The 18935-nt window shown below is 42.6% G+C and overlaps 1 protein-coding gene across 1 annotated transcript in view; it reads right to left on the bottom strand.

Moving 5' to 3' along the window:
* The window catches only part of PROSER2 (proline and serine rich 2), a 42407-nt gene extending 24894 nt beyond the window's left edge, over positions 1–17513 (bottom strand). Inside the window, exon 1 of the mRNA XM_004774904.3 lies at positions 17292–17513. The gene's annotated coding sequence lies outside the window, so the exon portion shown is untranslated. The remainder of the gene's footprint in view (positions 1–17291) is intronic.
* Positions 17514–18935: the final 1422 nt, after the last annotated feature.

The following is an 18935-nucleotide window of genomic DNA, read 5'->3' as shown; positions in this document are numbered from 1 at the left end:
TTTAATTTAATTTTTTTTCTTCAATTTAACGTAATTAAAAAAATTTTTTTTTGAAGAGAAAGAGTGGGTGGAGGGGCAGAGGGAGAGAGAGAATCTCAAGCGGGTTCCATGATCAGTGCAGAACCCAATGTGGGGCTCAATCTCATGACCCTGAGATCATGATCTGAGCTGAAACAAGAGTCAGAACTTAACTGAGCCACCCAGGTGCCCCGATGTGCTCACTTTCTGTTTATTTTCTTAGACTTCCTGTGTTTATTTCTCATTGTTTACTAGTAGTGTCCTTGTCCGGAAAGGTCTAGTTTATCTGTTGAGCAGACAGAACGAGGACAAGGCCACTGCTGATCTACAGTCCTAGGAAATCTACATCTGCCAAGCATGGCAGGTGGGAAGGACAGCAGCTATCCAGGCTGAAGGACCTGGTGGGTCTGTGGGAGCTGGGCAAGTGAACGCCCTCAGGTGAGTCCATTGCAGCCAACAGAGGAAGACAACTCCTTTTCTTCATCTTCCCCTCCATTCCAGCAAGATATAGAATGACCTAGATGCATCTAGCACAAAGCCCTCCCTCACCATCACCCCACTCTGTCTCAGTTCCTACCAATCAATACGTGCTTCAATCTGAGGCCTATCTTCCCTTCTAGCCCCAGCATATTCTCCAGATATTTGCCGTTTTCCGACCTCACACTGAGCAGACTGCAGGTACCAGGCAATAACCGACAAGTAAAAACCACTTCTTCCACAGAGGAACTTGACGGAGGCCCTGGTTCTTAAGTCCATAAGGTATCAGACAGACTGAATGTGCGTACAGGAGTTAAGCCTGAGCACATGTATTTTTTAAAAGTGCTGCAAACAGTTCTGCCGCGCAGCACCGACTCCCACATAAGACGGAAGTGTAGGCTACGCTCAGCGCCATTGCGGAGAAAATGGGAGCACAGGGCAAGGGGTGCCATTAAGCCCAGCGGGATTCAGAGACTTCACAGAACGGTGACAACAAGGCCAAGCCCTAAGAGATGTTTAAAATGTAAGAGACTATCGGTTATACACACTGTGATGGGCATTCCGAGCAGAGAGAAGGACTGAGCAAAGGCCTGGCCCCACTCGGGGTCTGTGGAAGTGGTGGGCACTGGGGTGAAGCACTGAGCTTGGCTAGAGCATAGGACCAAATAAGCTGGGAAAGGAAGACAGAAGTGCAGATGGAGGGAAAGTGACCAGAGGGAAAGGGGCTCTGACTTTTTTTTTTTTTAAAGATTTTATTTATTTATTTGACAGAGAGAAATCACAAGTAGATGGAGAGGCAGGCAGAGAGAGAGAGAGGGAAGCAGGCTCCCCGCTGAGCAGAGAGCCCGATGAGGGACTCGATCCCAGGACCCTGAGATCATGACCTGAGTGAGCTGAAGGCAGCGGCTTAACCCACTGAGCCACCCAGGCGCCGGGGCTCTGACTTTTGAAGTGACTTGCTCACAGGTGGAGGAGGGGGAGCAAGGAGGTTTATGCCCCAGCAGAGTGCCACCATCCCATGCATAACACACAGGTAACTCAGGTGATACCTTGACGGGCAGACAGCCCAGGAGAGGAACTTAAAGGTAATGAAGATAATGGAATATCAAACACTGTTTTAAAAGGGGGGAGGTATGTGCAGGGCGCCTAGGTGGCTCAGCCGGTTAAGCATCTGCCTTCAGCTCAGGTCATGATCTCAGGGTCCTGAGTTTGAGCCCCACATCTTTTGGGCTCCCTGCTCAGCAGGGAATCTGCTTCCCTCTCTCTGTCTCACTCCTTCTCTCAAATGAATAAATAAAATCTTTGGGAGGAAAAAGAAGGGGCAGCTGAGTGGTTTGCAGGACACAGTTTGTGTGTGGAAAGAGCAAGGGAAAGAACAGAACCTGGCGTATACTTCCACTGGAATAGGGAAATCAGTGAGAAAATATATTTCTGCAGAAACTTTCTCTGGAAGGATAGACAGAAAGATGCTCAGGGGAATTGTCTGCAAGGAGGGAGAAAGGGATGGCCAGGAGGCGAGAGCAGAGATGATGCTCTCACCAAATGATCTTTTCTGTCTTTCAAATGCTGCACATACTCACTCTCCAATCAATAATCTATCTCTGGGGCAATCAAAGCTGTTATCAAGTTATTTTACCAGTTCACATAAGAAATGATAAAAACCTGGAAACTACTGTGGCCGTAAGTTTGGAAGGCAAAAAACGTTAAGAGGTAAAGGGTATGAAATTTTCATGACTAACAGGCAGGGCAGGAGTGTATTTTCAGAACAAAAGAGAGGGGGACTCTGGCTGCCAAAAGGTGCAACAGAGTAAGGACTAAAAACTGCCAACAAACTCACTGACCTTATAAAGAGCGAGCAGTGCAGAGATGATCCAAAGCCCCCGAGAGTGGGCCAAGACATGGACGGGAGAAGTGGGGTGTGCATCGTGTCATTGGGGGTGTGCTCTCTGGCAGGGGGGATGGGTGACATGGGTAATGGGGATGAAGGAGTGCACTTGTCGTGATTATGGAACAGCTGAATCACTAAATTGTATACCTGAAACTGATATAACACTGTATATTAACTATCTGGAATTAAAAGAAAAACTCAAGGGGTCCTGGGTGGCTGAGTCAGTTAAGTGTCTGACTCTTGATCTCAGCTCAGGTCTTGATCTCATAGTCATGAGTTCAAGCTCCGTGTTGGGCTCCACACTGGGCATAGAGCCCACTTTTAAAAAATGAAATAAAATAAAAACTTGGAAAAAAAAAGTTGAGATGTGATGGGAAAGCAAAAAAAAAGAAAAAATTAAAGACAGTAGCTACAGGGACAACTGGGTTGGAGAAAGGTTATTTTCAGTTACTGGTTTGGTTTATCTATTTTGTTTTGTTTTAAGGAGAGGAGAAGCCTATTGATGAGCTAAGGGGAAAAGAGAAGGTAACAGCCCCATGGAGAAACCCTCATTTCCAGAGTCTGGTGGATAAGACAGCCTGGCTGGTATATTGGGACAGTTTTAGATGTGGAATGCTATATGAAAAATACTTCTGACCACTCTCTCTTCCTCACAGAAGGAAAATATCTCATCATAAAAAATGACCAGAGTAATTTGAAAAAGAACCAAATTGAACTTAAAAGAAAAAGTTAATAGCAATTTAAAAACTCAAGTGGATGGGGTAAACTGAAGATTGAATATCTGAAGCAACGAGTAAATTTAATATTAGGCATAATTTTTTTAAGAACTTCACAAAGTATGAAGGAAGAACTTCTAACCCAATAAAAGATATGCATGAAAAATTACAGTAAACATTATACTTAGTGACAAAACATTAAAGCCATTCTCATTATCACTACTGCTGTCCTCTATACTGTATTTTATTTAAGTCCTATCCCACATATAAGACAAGAAAAAAATGTATAAGGATTGAAAAGGAAGAAACAAAAATGTCAGTATTTATAGATACTTGTGATCTTTGTAGAAAACACCAAGAATCTCATAAATTATTAGAATCAACAAGTGTTTTCTGGGGCCCCTGGGTGGCTCAGTTGGTTAAGTGTCTGCCTTCAGCTCAGGTCATGGTCTTGGCGTCCTGGAATCAAGCCCCATATCGGGCTTCCTGCTCAGCTGGGAGCCTGCCTCTCCCTCTCCCTCTACCTGCTGCTCCCCTGCTTGCTCTCTCTCTCTGTCAAATAAATAAATAAAATCTTAAAAAAAAAAAAAAAACCAAGTGTTTTTTATAAAGTCACTGGATATAAATCAATATATAAAAAAAACCAATTTCTATAGGCTAGCCACAAACAATAACTAAGAAAACATTTAAAATAGCATAAAATAAAAAATAAAATAGCATAACATATGTATGCATATACATATATATTAGAGTTGCACAAAAAATGTGCGAAGTTTTTTGGAAAATAATAATAAAATGTTATTGAAAGTCAATAAAGAACTAATAAGTGACCATTTTCAGGACTGGAAGAGTCAATATCACTAAGATGAGCTAGTCTCCTACAGTTGAATTGCTCTGAAGGAATAGACATCCAGTAAACTCTAGCCATGTGTGGTTACTTAAATTTAATTAAAATTAAATTAAAAGATTCGGTTCCTCAGCTGTACTAGCCATATTTTAAGTATTAATTAATGGAAATTTTCCATCATTCTAGAAAGTTCTGTTGGACAGTGCAGCCAACAGAGCCATCAAAATCACAACAGGGTTGTTTTGGGAAAAATCCAGTAGGTTGGTTTTTAAACTTATTAGGGGCTTAACAAAAGGAGAAAGTTGTATTGGGAAAAACAAAGAGATAAGAACAACCAGGAAGCTCCTAAAGAAGCTGGAAGAACTTTCAAAAGAAAGAAGCTGGAAGCTCCTAAAGAAGCTTCCAGAATCATTATAAAGTAAGAGTAATCCAGACACAGGTACTGGTGCTAGATCAGTAAACACACCCATGGAACAGACTAGAAAACCCAGAAACTGCTTAACATAAATTGCAAAAATGTTTTCTTAACTTGTGCATTGACTTAGAGAATTTGTTTTTATATAGTTGACTTCATCAATCTTTTGGTTTATAACTTATGGGTTTTGCAAACTTAGAAAGGCCTTTCCTGAGGCATCTAGGTGGCTGAGTCAGTTAAATATCTTGCACTTGGTCTCAGCTTGAATCTTGATCTCAGGGTCCTGAGTTCAAACCCTATGCTAAGACTTGAACTAAAAAAAAAAAAAAAATTCTAAGGATATAAATAAAATACTTCTCATATTTTCTACTTAGCATTTTTATGGTTTCACTTTTCATATTTAAATATCTGACCCAACTTGAATTTGTCTTAGTGTGAAGTGTGAAGGAGAGATCTATTTCTCCATCCCCAAGCTAAAATGGCTCTGCAATTTCTCAAATGCCAAGTGTTGAAAACTCATCTTTTCCGCTGTCTTGAAGTACTAAATGTTATTTTATGCTAAATGGTTATGTGGTAGTTTCTATTTCTGAATTTCCTGTTCTGTTCCATTGATATTTCTGTTCATTAGGACTCAAAAAACCACAAGTCCTAAGGTGAAAATTGCAATGATTATATGTAAAAATGGAAGGCACTGTAGGCCACGTTAACAGAAAAGAGGCAGGCCGGTGGGAGATGTGCATGGTCTCATAAAAGGAACTGATCGCTAGAATATGCAAAAAATTCTTGTAAACCAACAGGAACAAGACAGGAAGCTCATGAGAAAAAAAGTACAAGGAATATGATTAAGCAGTTCACAGAGAGGAAACCCGAGTGACTAAGAGGTATGTGAGAGATGTTCAATGTTACCGGGAAACAGAAGAAATACAAGTCTAGAAGTACTGTAAGACATTAGCTTATACCTACTGGATTGGCACAAATTAGACAACTGAAAAATAACAAACACCAGCAAGAATGTGGGGAAACAGGAAACTTCATGTACCACTCACTGTTGGGGGTGTGAAATTCATCCGACCTCTCCATGGAGCAATGGGGCAGCACGGTGAAACTATGCCCCGTGATCCAAAAATCCCACTGCTTGGTCTACTCCATGGGAATTCTCCAGGAATACAGGGGAACTTTGCCTGTAGCAGAGTTGAGCTGGTGGGAATCTAGTTTCATTATCCACTACGAACTCCCAGAATAAATCAAAACCTGGTAAATGCTTTTACTATGGAAAATTGTGCCTCAGCCCAAAGCAATCGACTGGACAACGGCATGCATATGTCCTAAAATGTTTTGAGTGAAAAGTTATAGTCAGATTGTTAACACAATTCCATTTATTTAAGTATAACACACAACACTATGTTTTATCTCCATACCCAGAGGACAAGCTAGTCGCAGGTACAACAGGGCCCCACCTACCTCCCACTGCCAGGGAGACAGAAAAGAAAGATGACCTGGAAGTTTGAAGAGTAACAATGTATCAGATCATTTAGCACCCAGGAGATGTCGGCAAGGTCCAGCATGGAAGGAGATGATGCAGGACAGGCGGATGACTTCGGACTTAATGAGGGAGGAAGAGAAGACATATAATCTAGAAACCCCAGGGCAATGCAGGAGGGAAGTGCTTTCAAAGGAAGGAGAAACCACAAAGATAAACTTTTCTTGGTTCGTGGTTTAGCCTGAAATTAACCAGGGAAAGGCTGATCTGATGCAGTTTGCTGCATCTAAGCTAGAACAAGTATATGAAGTTCCTTCACCTTCCAACTATTGGGCTTTGTACCTACAAGGTGGGGGGCAGGGAAACATACCTTACAAGGCTTAGATGCCCTACAGACAGGCTGAACAAAATCACGAGAGTGATTACTGCCTTTGTTCATTCTGAACATGAATGGAAAAATTATCTACCTTAACCGAATGATGTGGAACTAATTTTTGCTCAGCGTGCCTACAGGACACTTCAAAAAGAAAACTGCTCCGGCTTCTCGCCAAGGTAAACTCCTTATGAAAGAAAAGGTCCAGGTTGGATCCTAGGATTCTAAGCCCCTGGATCTGTGATTTATAGACCCGTACACATTGTCCAGATACCACCGTTACCCAACAGTGCTAAGATGCAGTCAGCAGAAGCACAGCTGAGCTGGAAAAGGGGTACAAGTCATCTTAGAAACGGCCCCTTTCCCACGTCAGGCTTTTCCCACGTCAGGCTGTGCAGGAGGGTCGGTGTGCCCATCTGTGAGTAACGGGAGCAGGATCCCTCCCCACCCGAGTCCTATTGCTCCATCAACTCAGTCTCTCCTGCTTCCATGCACAGGAATTCTGTGAAGACTTTTTCAGAAACGTAGAAAAACAATCCTAGGAAAGGAATGACCTTTAAAGCTATAGCCTGAGAAATCTCAGTACGATGATTTAATAGCCAAGCTGCTTTCAAAGGTATGGGCTGTTGGTATTTTGGTTTCATGTGTGTATGTGTGTGTGGGGGGGTTGTTTTGTTTTATTTTTGACCTTCAAGAACACTAAAAACGAAGCAGTTTCACAGTGGGAATGGTTTCTAAGTGACCACCGCTCATTATCATGAATGGGCTTTTTCATACGGTTAAGCAGTGGGTGAGAATAAAGAGAACAGCCATTTTTATTGGAATGTACACACTCCTAGATGAAACTCGCAGTAAATATAAAATAGCCATTGTTGGCCTTAATGCTAGTAGCTCCTGACAACATTCATTCATGTGAACACCAACGAATGTGATAGGCACTTTGTACTGATTTACTTGAACAAAAAAGACAGGAGTCCTACTTTTATCGTTTCTGTCTGGTTCTGTCTTGATTCCTATTTTTATGTAAAGAGTGTGTGTTAAAAATGAGTTATTTATAATAAGAAATTAACTAGAAGATGGAGTTATGAATGATACCAACTCTTGTTCTTTTTTAAGATTTTATTTTTAAGGGGCGCCTGGGTGGCTCAGTGGGTTAAAGCCTCTGCCTTCGGCTCAGGTCATGATCTCAGGGTCCTGGGATCGAGCCCTGCATCGGGCTCTCTGCTCAGCAGGGAGCCTGTTTCCTCCTCTTTCTCTGCCTGCCTCTCCGTCTACTTATGATCTCTGTCAAATAAATAAATAAAATCTTAAAAAAAAAAAGATTTTATTTTTAAGTCACTTCTACCCCCAATGTGGGGCTTAAACTCACAACTCCAAGATCAAGAGTCACACATTCCCCTAACAGAGGCAGCCGGGTGCCCCTTCTATTGTTTTATATTACCCCAATCCATATGTGAGAAGAAAACTAAATGCTTATATTCTCTTTCCTATTATTCAAATTAATTAGGGATTTAACCAATTTCTTGTGGGCAAAGAGCTCTCTTTGTTTTTTTCAATATAGCCACAGGACTTCAGAAAACATGTGTCACCAAATGGAGACTTGCTATTCAGTATTTCACAACATTCATATTTTGAAACCATCTTATTATTATTTTTAAGTCCTATCCTTAAAACAGACCTTTGATCTAAGCAAAAGGCTTCCACACTCAGGAGTCCTTTCAAACATGGTAACTTCACTGGGAGGACCATCCTTTATCTCTCTCTCAGACTGAAAGACCAAAGCAGTCAGATTTAGATGAAATTACTCTCATTACCTATCTATTTCAATCAAAGACAAATGGAGAACACAGGGGAAGTGACTTTAAATTACAGCCATAGAGGAGACGTTTCACTTAGATTCACAAGTGTTAAAAAGTCAGCACTAATAAATACACCAGGCGTAACAAACCAGTACCGCTCCCCAATATTAACATGTAATACGTGTCAGTATAAATGCAGGTATGTGTACAACTATAGGCATTAATCTATACCCAAGATCAACTTAAAAAATAAGACTCTAACAAATAAACAGCTGAAATAAAAGAAATATGTAGTTACTATTCTTCAGCATGGGCTCTTTCTCAATGTCAAGAAAACAAAAACCTTGGAAAGATAAGAAAGCTTCAAAAAAATATTCACTGAGTCAACTGGCAAACTATGACTAGTCCCCAGCCCTGAAGATCAGAGGAAAGTCCTCTACAGATGGAAGCTGGTTGGTGCTAGGCGTTAGAGATTTAGTTTTGTTCTGGAATTAAAATTTTTTTTTTAAATATTTGTTTATTTGACAGAGAATGAGAGAGAGAGAGAGAGAGAGAAAGCATGAGCAGGGGAGAGGAGAAGCCGACTCCCTGTAGAGCAGGGAGCTCTATCCCAGGACCCTGAGGATCAGGACCTGGGCTGAGGACAGATGCTTAACTGACTGGGCCCCCCAAGGAATCCCTGAAATTTTAAAATGTTAATGCGGCCAACGGTTTTGGCATCCCTTACATGTGATTTTTTGGCTTTTTCTCTGAGTTGGGTTTTTTCCCCTTACTACTGAAACGTCTGCTGTAAGAATTTAGGACCTTAAACTCTAACTGGCACTCACGGGTATTAAATACAATTACACATTTTAAAGGCTAGTAATTTTACTTTTCCAGAACAACTGTCATGCTTTCATGTAGACTTTTTTCTTTCTTTCAAAAAGCTCTTTCTGAACAATGTTGAAAAGCAAGATTTATTTCAGACTGTCTCAACTGTGAACAGTTTCAGCTGTTTATAGGAGATGGTAATTTACTGAGGGCCTGGCAGCACCTGAGAGTAACTGATGTGCCTACACTTAAGCAAACAAGTTCAGGGTTGAGGCCTCACCTAGCTAGGCTAGGTTAACAGGCCTAAGGGAAGAAACCTCCTGTTACCTGTTTCCTATCACTGAACAGAAGGCGTGGAAATTAGATTTTCCTAAAGTGAAGCCTCACCTGAAAACAACCTTGACTAGATCTCAGATAAGTTCCTTATAACAAGAAGGAATGACAAAAACAAAAAAACACCTACAAGAGAAAATCCAGTTCTACCTGATGAAATACAAATTTTATTTATATACAAATGTATTCAAAGACGGACACTTCTAATTTAATTCTTAGCTCATCAAAACGAAGAAAATTGACATTCTGTATGCCTACTGCCTATTTCTGGATTTCTGGATTCTTATGGAAATTTTTTAGAAGAAAATCCCCATTTAACTTTTACTTTTGTTAAACAAGTTTGGGTGCGTTCTCTGAATGTATTCAGCAAATATTAACAGAGTACCCCCTACATGCTACAGTGGCGAGATAAAATTCATACTTTTTACTTAGAAGTAATAATCATGCCTTATTATTGTATAATACTGTTTCTTTCTGAGAAGCTCAAAGTTCTTAGCTGAGTATTTCTTTTTTCTTTTTCTTTTTTTTTTTTTTTTAAGATTTTATGTATTTATTTGATAGAGATAGAGTGAGAGAGGGAACACAAGCAGGGGGAATGGGAGAAGGAGAAGCAGGCTTCCCGCAGAACAGGGAGCCCACTGCAGGGCTGATCCCAGGACTTTGTGATCAAGACCTGAGCTGAAGGTTAATGACTGAGTCACCCAGGCATCCCCAGCTGAGTGTTTCTTTCATCCTCACAATGAAAATAAAGCTGAGGTAGAGTATGTTCATCTAGTATTAGTATTTTAACACCTGGTTAGATTGGAAGTAGAGATCTGATTCACATATCTTATCTCAAGTTGAACAGATTTAATTCCAAGCCAAGGGGAAGCAAAGCTCACTCAAGACATCCCACTGGGTCAACCCACTGCACTGGACCTTTAACCCTACCTTCCAAGACTTCTTTTCTAGCCCTGCTGCTGTGGGTGTATATACAGAGGCTCCCTTCTTCTCCCCAGACTCTTCTTAGACACCTTCTGGGAATACCGTCAGTAAGAACTTTCATCCTGAAAAACTGGGAATTAGCTAAGAAACACAATATTTAAATGCACTGTGTTTTTCTGTGAATTTTCCAGTTCACTGACTACATTCTTACAATGGTTGAAAAGGGGAGAGTCTAACAACCGGGCCTCTAAGGTTAGATTGAATCATATGAAGTTGCCATATGCATAGGCTGAAAATAGCAGAATACTAGTAATTATATATGGTTAATGTTCTTAGAATAGAATTGATAATTAGTCATAGCAAATTATATATATATATATATATATTTCATTTTAAGGAATATATATATATTCTTTAAATATATATTAAATAAATATACATGAAATGTGTTTAAAATTAAATTGTGGTTTAAGTATGATTTACTACATGTTGACACAGATATGTTTTTCCTCAGAAGATACCTCTAAAATCACAGTAGGAGGAGTGTCTGGGTGGCTCAGTCTGCTAAGCTTCCAACTCTTGATTTTGGGTCAGGTTGTGATTTTAGGGTCCTGAGATTGAGCCCTGAGTCAGGCATGGAGTCTGCTGGAGATTCTCTCTCTTACCCTCTGCCCCTCTCCTACCCTCCTGAAAAAATAAGGTAAAAAAAGATCAATAAAATCACAATAGGAGTCTGCAGAGAAAAAGTGCTCACTACACAACATATTCACCTCAGATACACTGTAAGATAGCTGATTCATGAAGTGACATTGCCTGCAGTATTAGCAGGACCTCAGTCACCAAAGTTGTTGGTTTATCTAGTGTGTATGGAGGGCAATTTAACAGGTGAGGAACTGAGGCCCAAAGCCCTGAAGTCGGTTTGGCAAGTCAGAAGGAGCAGGGTCTAGATCCCTAGTTCTCCACTTAAGAATAATGCTTTTTTTAAAACACTTCTTGTGGGTGCCTGGGTGGCTCAGTGGGTTGAGCCGCTGCCTTCGGCTCAGGTCATGATTTCAAGGTCTTGGGATGGAGTTCTGCATTGGGCTCTCTGCTCAGTGAGGAGCCTGCTTCCCTCTCTCTCTGCCTGCCTCTCTGTCTACTTGTGATCTCTGTCTGTCAAATAAACAGGTAAAATCTTTAAAAAATAAAAATAAAAAAATAAAAAAAAAAAACACTTCTTGCACTGAAACATCTAATCAAGATTTGACATTTTCAGTGCCAACTCCCCTGTTTGTACCATCTTATCTCATATTTCTATCCTCCCTCCTCAACAATGAATATCCCATTCAACGTCAAGTTACTCCCTGTGTATACAAAAGTCTATTCTACAGTGAAGCCAGAAGATAAGACCTGCCGTCTTCCATGGTTAATTCCCCCCAATACAAGACTAACCTCCTCCGCCTTCTAATCCAAGCCACCATTCTACCACTCTGATTTTCCAGTATTCTCCCGTTTTTGGCCCAGCTTCATGTTCTGATGCCCTGAAGGAAAGAATATCTATGTCCTCTGCTCCCAAAAGAGAGCAGAATGTTGCTGCTATGGACTCCGATGACATTTATACTATCTCCTTTATTAGATCATGAATTTCTCAAAAGCAAGTTCCACCCCTTATCCATGTCTACATTCCTAGTTGTGCCTACCATGGTAGGAACTTAAATGCTCACGGAAGCTCTTCAAACCCTCTGAATCTTTACAGAAAATACCAACTGCCCCATCTTGGAAGGAAGCAATCAACCAAACCCACCTTTGTCATCTAGTGGAAAGGAGCACAAGCTGCTTCTTCTTTCTTTCTTTCCCCCAAACAAGATAGTTCCTTTAAGTGTACTGTGCAACATAAACTATTTTCCGTACCTTCACAGAATTAGGTGTGCAAAAGAAAACTGTCTTGAATCCGTAACTTACAATAATCAGTTTCAAGGTCAGAGGGGTCTGAGAAGTCATACCCCAAATTTCCTACCCCAAATTTCACAGACCAGGAAACTAAGTTCCAGAAATGCAAGTTGGTGAACCCTGCAACACATGAGGCCGACTCCCTCACCTCCAGCTGAGTGCTCTTCTTTTTCCCTATGCCAAGCTCTACTAATATCTTAAAAAAAAAAAAAGATATCTACAGACATCAAAAAGAGAAGCCCATGAAGACTGGTATGTTTGTATAACCAGTGACTAGCTCAGTGTACAGGACAATGCTGGTGGCCAATCTTCAAATACTGCTGAATGAACAAAGGAACAACGCAGGCCTTTGGAACAATCAATACCTAAAATAGGCAGAATATGAAATATTTCAAAGCACTAGTCAGACAATTAGTCTCCTAGGAGGAGCAGCTGACGTCTGAAAAAGAAAGCAGGGGGAAAACCCCCTAAACAACAGAACGAAGGTTTGAGAAGGAACATAATAGACAACCCAAGCCCTATAAAAATAACTACACTTGCTCACATGCAAGATTTTGGCAATACAAAAGCAAATACAAAAGAGAACTGCGTCCTTGAATTATTATTTCTCCAAAGAAGACCTCTAAGTGGCTAGCAAGCACATGAAAAGATGTTCAACACTATTAGTCATTAGGGAACTGCAAATTAAAACCACAGTGAGATACCACTTCATGTCCACTAGGATGGCAATTTAAACACACACACACACACACACACAAGTGTTGACAGGATGTGGAGGAACTGGAGCCCTCATACGTTGCTGGTGAGAATGTGTAAAATGGTGCAGCTGCTGAAGAAAACAGTCTGGTGATTCCTTGATAGGTTACACACCACATTACCATATTACTCAGGAATTCCACTCTTAGGAACAGACCCCAAAACATTTAAAACAAGTTTTCAAACAAAAACTTGTACATGGGTGTTCACAGCAGCACTACTCAGAGCAGCCAAAAGGTGGAAATGACCCAAACGTATATGAACTGATAAATGGATAAGCAAATTGTGCTCTATCCAAGGAAATATTCAGCCTTTCAAAAAGGGATGAAGTGCGGCACCTGGGTGACTCAGTCAGTTAAGCATCTGCCTTCGGCTCAGGCCGTGATCTGGGGGTCCTGGGATCAGCCCTGGGTTGGGCTCCTTGCTCAGCAGGGAGTCTGCTTCTCCCTCTGTCTGCCCCTCCTCGCTGTTTGTGGGCTCCCTCATTTTCTCTTTCTCTCTCAAATAAATAAATAAAATCTTTTAAAATAAATAAATAATAAAAAAGGGATTAAGTACTGATGTACACTTTCACATTGGTTGCTCTCACATGGATGAATCTTGAAAACATTGCTAAGTGGAAGAAGCCAGCTGCAAAGAACCGCATGCTGTATGATTCCATTGACATGAAAAAGCCAGAACAGGGAAATCCATAGAGAAAGAAAGCAGATTAGTGGTTGCCAGAGGCTGGAGTGGGAGGAAAAGGGGAGTGACTCTTTAATGGGAATGGGGTTTCCCTTCAGGGTGATGAAAAAGTTCTGGAACTAGATAGTGGTGATGGTTGCACAACATGGTGAATGTACCTTTTTTCTTTTTTAACGCTTTAAATATGTGCAGTTTATTGAATGTCTATTATAATTCAGGAAAGACATGTAGAAGAAAATAAAAATGAGAAAAGGTAAGATCAAGCCAGTATTCACAACAGCAACAATGAGAGGATCTCTTCTGGCTATATTACATAAAGCACAATAGATTTTAAGGCAAAAATCCTCATTAATGATGAGAGTAATCAAGTAATAATAAAAGCTCAATTCTTATTAGACACTGTACATCTACCAATATATACTTACAGATGCACATTTTTAGGTATTCACATATAAAGATGTATGCACAAAGTCTGAGAATACTTTCTAGCTCAAAATACAAAGAGAGTGACAAATCCCCCATTGCAGTGTTATCTTTCAATATACAGATCTTCCTTGACTTATGAGAGGGTTATATCCCGAGAAATCTATGTTAGGTTGAAAATGCATTTCATACACATAACCTACTGAACATCAAAGCTTAGCCTAGCCAACTTTTAATGTATTCAGAACACTCACATTAGCCTACAGTTGGGAAAAATCCTCTAACACAAAACCTATTTGATAATAAACTGTGGATCATCCCATGTAATGTGCCGAACGCCGGACCTGAAGACTAGAGTGGTGATGGGTACAGAATGGTTGTCGGGATGGCCCACCTGCCCTCATGATCGCTGGCTGCCTGGGAGCTGCAGCTCACTGCCCAGCGTCCGAGAGAGGACTGACCACACATTGCTGGCCCAGGACAAGATCCAACTTCAAAATCCTAAGTACTGTTTCTACTGAATCTATACGCTTTATGAAGTTTAAAAATCGTCAAGTGGGGGGACAATCTGTACCTCTCTCAATTATTAACATCTTGAGCAGACACAAACTTAGGAATAATTCAATTAATAAGGTTCATTTAATGGATATCTGCAGACCTCTACAGAAAAAAAATTAGAGAAAACATTCTCAAACATGTAGAATGTGAATGTACTTAATGCTACTGATTTGTATACTTTAAAATGATAAATTTGATGTTATATATATTTAACTCCAATTTAAAAACAAAAATGAAGAGATTCAAGTCTTTGGAGTGCTAGGATCTTTGCAAAGATCCAGTCTGAAGTTCTGCATTCATAAAGCACTATCCCGTCTCTCTTCAACAAAGTAGACTGTTCTGCCCTACAAGTTTCTTTGCCACCAATCCTGACCGCATGGATTATAAAACCAGCACTTACTTTCTTAAAATAGGTTTCAATATGAATGCTGTGAGTCTAGAAGGGGGACAAGGGCATCACTGTGGCTCTCCGCAGACAGAGTACTATCAGGGATTCCACGCTGACCCTCCTGTGTCAGTGTGGACAGAGTTTTCTCTGCAATGGTCAGCAGACCATTCAAAATTCAAGAGGGACAGATGTGCTACAATGTATCAAAGGGTGGCAAGATGCATCATTCCTTAGAGCACGCTGTCAGCTCAGAAGCCACCAGCATTACCACCAGTGGAAACTGAAATGCAATGCTGCCCTTCAGCAAAGCAGAGAGCTCAAGTTCTGGGATGCTCCTAGGATTCCCTAGCACCTACCCCTGAATGGCCTCTGTGCCCTGGCGGCTGTCCCACAAACACGTAGATAAGATGCACCTGAACTTTTGTTCCAGAGGCTCCCTTGCTCTTAGCTCAGCTCTACCAAAACCTTTCACCTCTCTCCCTCTAGGCTTCTACTCGATGCATTTAGTTACTTGAGATGATCTTTAAAATCAACACAGAGTGCCAACTCTAGACTCCTTAGGTGTCTGAGAACTTTGGAACGGCGGCCAGGTGTTATCTTCAGCTCCTGATGAAGGCTTACTTGATCTGATTTCAGTCAGTTTGGGCCATATGGCTGATATCTAGATATGCTTGTGTGCCCAAAAATGAACTCAGTACTCAGCGTGGTGTAGGTGGTCAATCCCCAAATATTGCTGCACAAGTTAAAGAGCACTCAGTCTGTACCACTTAAGGACGTCATCCTGCCTGACACACTCAAATCTTCTTAAAAGCATCTCTCATCTTTCTAATCTTTAAATTATTACTAGCCTATGTTACTCTAATTTTTGGCTTCCTGATTTTTAGTAGTGGAGAAAATGTGTTGCTTCTAGATTATCAATGTCCAAAATTTTCAAAGAAAAGCTCACTTGAAATGCTGTTACCAAGGAACCTATCCAGTCAGTTAAAAATGGCTCTTATTGGTCTGGGCAAGAAAACACACAAGATTCCATACATACACTGTCAAGTTTGGCAAGAGAGATTTTAGACAACTTCCGTCCTTCCCACCCAATCCCAAGTAAACAGGGCATTTGTTTGTATTTCCACATTGGCCTCATGAACGAAATACCTCCTCCACCTAGAAAAACAATCTGTAACATTCAGGCATGGAACTTTGAGGACTAACTTTTTAGTGTATGCTAGAGCCCTAGGTATTCAGTGCTTTAAAAAAAAAATAAAGTAGAAAATTATCTTTAATAAACATTTCTCCGGTGAGCATCTTTCTCAAGTCTACACTTATACCTGGCTTGATGTTTCTGTGTCTTTCAGAAATGCAGATCTAAAAAAAAAGTTTTCCATTAAAATTGGAGCCAGAAGGAACTTTCTTCCTACAATCTCCCTGCAACAGACCTGAACGTTCGTTTTACTTTCTTTGGGGAGGGTGGCCGGGAGTGGGTGAGGCACAAAAAACGACTTTCTTTTACTCACTGTTTAAGTTTTCTGCTCTGTACCACTATCCTGCCCCGCAAAGAGTTAAGAATTTTTCTGAGGTTAGTTCCTGCGGTTTAAAAAAAAAAAAAAAAGCTAGATGCTTAAATTTAGACTCCGTAAAACAATACTGGGAAACTTTCAAAGCCTCAGAGAAATACTGGAGTTTATTGTATTGCCTTTCGTTAAACTGCATCACATCGGTCACATTTTCTTCTCTTTTCTAATCCCTCCCGGCCTCTATTCACTGCTGATCCTACACATGCCCACTTGATTCAGCTACCTGCCCGTGATTGGGGGTTGGGGAGCGGAGGTGGGGGAGAAAATCTCGTGGTCACTTTGCACCAAGTTTAACAGGTGGCTTTGGCTACCTCCTATCAATATGAACGTCTCCCACCCTCCTCTCCGTAGTGTGAGGCAGAGCTCCCGGGAGTTCGAGGGCCACCGCAGTGGCGACGAGTCAGGCGACGAGTCTAGAAGGACTCCGGGAAGAGCAGTGGGGATCAACCGTAACCGCTCTGAGCCCCCAAGTTAAACACGTGCCTCGGACCACCTCGCAGCCCCCAATAGGATAACCTCGGAGCCGAAAATCGCCGCGTTCTCCCTACCTCCCCGACCCGGAGCGGAGGCGTACCCCTGAAATCCCAAAGGAAGCACTGGGTTTCCCGTAGGTGAGGCCCCCAGGTTGACCACGGTCCCTCGGATTGCGCGTCTTTCCTAACTTTCAAGAGGCTGGGCGAGCGATGTGGAGGACACTGGCGAGCGAGAAGAGATCCACACAACTTGGGCGCCGGCAGGGAAGCGTGGGACGTGCACACAGCCGGGCCACAAGAAAAGGGGGTCACCCTTGCCTATCCGAAACCCACCCGAGCCCAAGCCTCCCTCTACAGGCTCTAAACACCGCCCCGCTCACGGACGTGCCCGCCCGCCTCCCTGACCCAGTCCGCGATCCCAAAGTCCATACTCACCTGGAAGGAGCCCCCGCGCCCGGGACCGCAGGTGCCCACCGGGACGGCGACCCAGAGCCCTCACGCCGCCTGCTCTCCAGTCAGCCCGCGCGCGCGCGCCTGGCGTACAGTCCCAGGCCGCTCCGCCGCGCGCTCCCCGCCGCGCGCTCCCACGGCTGCCGCTTACTCCTCGCCGCGCGCTCCCAGCCTACCCGGCGCTCGCACCGCCGCCGCGCGCTCCCCGCCTCGCGCTCGCAACCGCGCCGGCGTCCGCACCTCCAGCCCGCGCCCGCACCCCTCCCCCACACGCAGCGCGTCCGCTTCTGCGCGCTGCACAGTCCTGCCGCGCGCTACCCGCCAGGCTCAGCCCCCCAAAACGCACAGCGCGCGCCCTGGGCATTTAAAGGGACAGCCCCCCACCCACGCCACTGCTGCCCGGAGGCCGCCTCTGGAGGGGGGTGTCCTCGGTCTCCGCGCGAGGTCTGAGTTGGGGACTCCATTGCACCCTCCCCGAGTTAACAGCCGCCGAGAAGAGCAACAGGGGTTTGCGTCTGGAACTCTGAGGGAGACGGGGCTTGTTCCCCCTCACCGCCGCATGGTCAGCTTTTTATTTTTAGTGATAATAACTCCCGAACATAGGATTTTTATTACCCTCGGAAAAGACATGGAACATACCCATTATTTCACGTAACCCGTAGAACTAGCCTCTGATTCTGCGCGCCGTTTCTCACTGAAGGAAACCCGTGGTTCAGAGAGGCGACGAACCTTCTCCCGGAGCTCCTGACCCCACTGCTTGGGTGCTGTTTTCTTCTTTTCTCCATCGCGGTGGAAATACCGACTGAGGTTAACAGCCGGTTGTGGAAGGCTTTCATCAAGTTGTTGAGAGCTAATGGGACCAGTGTTTCCACCGGGCGGCACAGGTCCGGAGGGAGGGAGAAAGCAAGAGTTACGGGCTTTATTAATTGTAGGGTTTGTTGGGGACTCCGCTGGCCGACATTACAAAACCTACATTCCAAAAGGCTACGTGTGGCGTATCCCCATTTTACAGAAAACTGAGGAAGGAAGTGGATGGAGGCACCGCAGGGCTGAGTCACGGGCGGCGCTCAGGGCTGAGCCCCAATACCTTAGTCCTTAGCTCATTTCTTTGTCCTCCCCAGGAAGGCATACCTGATTAAAGGAGAGACCTTTTTCACTAATAACACACTGGCCTGATCTAACTCCCTGCATCTTTAATTAATGTTTACAAAGTACTTTAATCTACCCAACATGCTGGTTAATTAGGCAAGTATTATTACCCCCTCTTTCTGAACCAAATCCAGGAGAGAATCAATATTGTCAGTCCTTAATTTCTGTTGAATAATGGGCCTAATCTTTCGGCTGTTTGTTTGTTTTTTTTCCAAATTGTGATACTAATTCATTTAGCATGAATGGGCTTACTAAAAGAGACTATTAAACACCCGCCGGTGAGAGGTAAAATAGACAACCCTGTCTTTAAGGATTTCAGCATTTTCTTTCGCATTTCAGATAAAGCATTTTGTCAAGTGCTTTCCAGAATTTTTTTTCCTTTTTATTATTGTGCTATTTGCTTGTTTGGGTTTTCATGATGTATAAACATATGTTTGGCTTAATCTTTAAAGTTTATTTAAAATTTCTGATTTACACATT

This window comes from Mustela putorius, unplaced genomic scaffold (genome assembly GCF_011764305.1).
Source record: "Mustela putorius furo isolate JIRA1106 unplaced genomic scaffold, ASM1176430v1.1 tig00003913_pilon_pilon_pilon, whole genome shotgun sequence".
Lineage (NCBI taxonomy): Eukaryota > Metazoa > Chordata > Mammalia > Carnivora > Mustelidae > Mustela > Mustela putorius.
The sequence above is the reverse complement of the archived record's forward strand: the minus strand, read 5'-3'. Positions and strand labels throughout refer to the sequence as shown.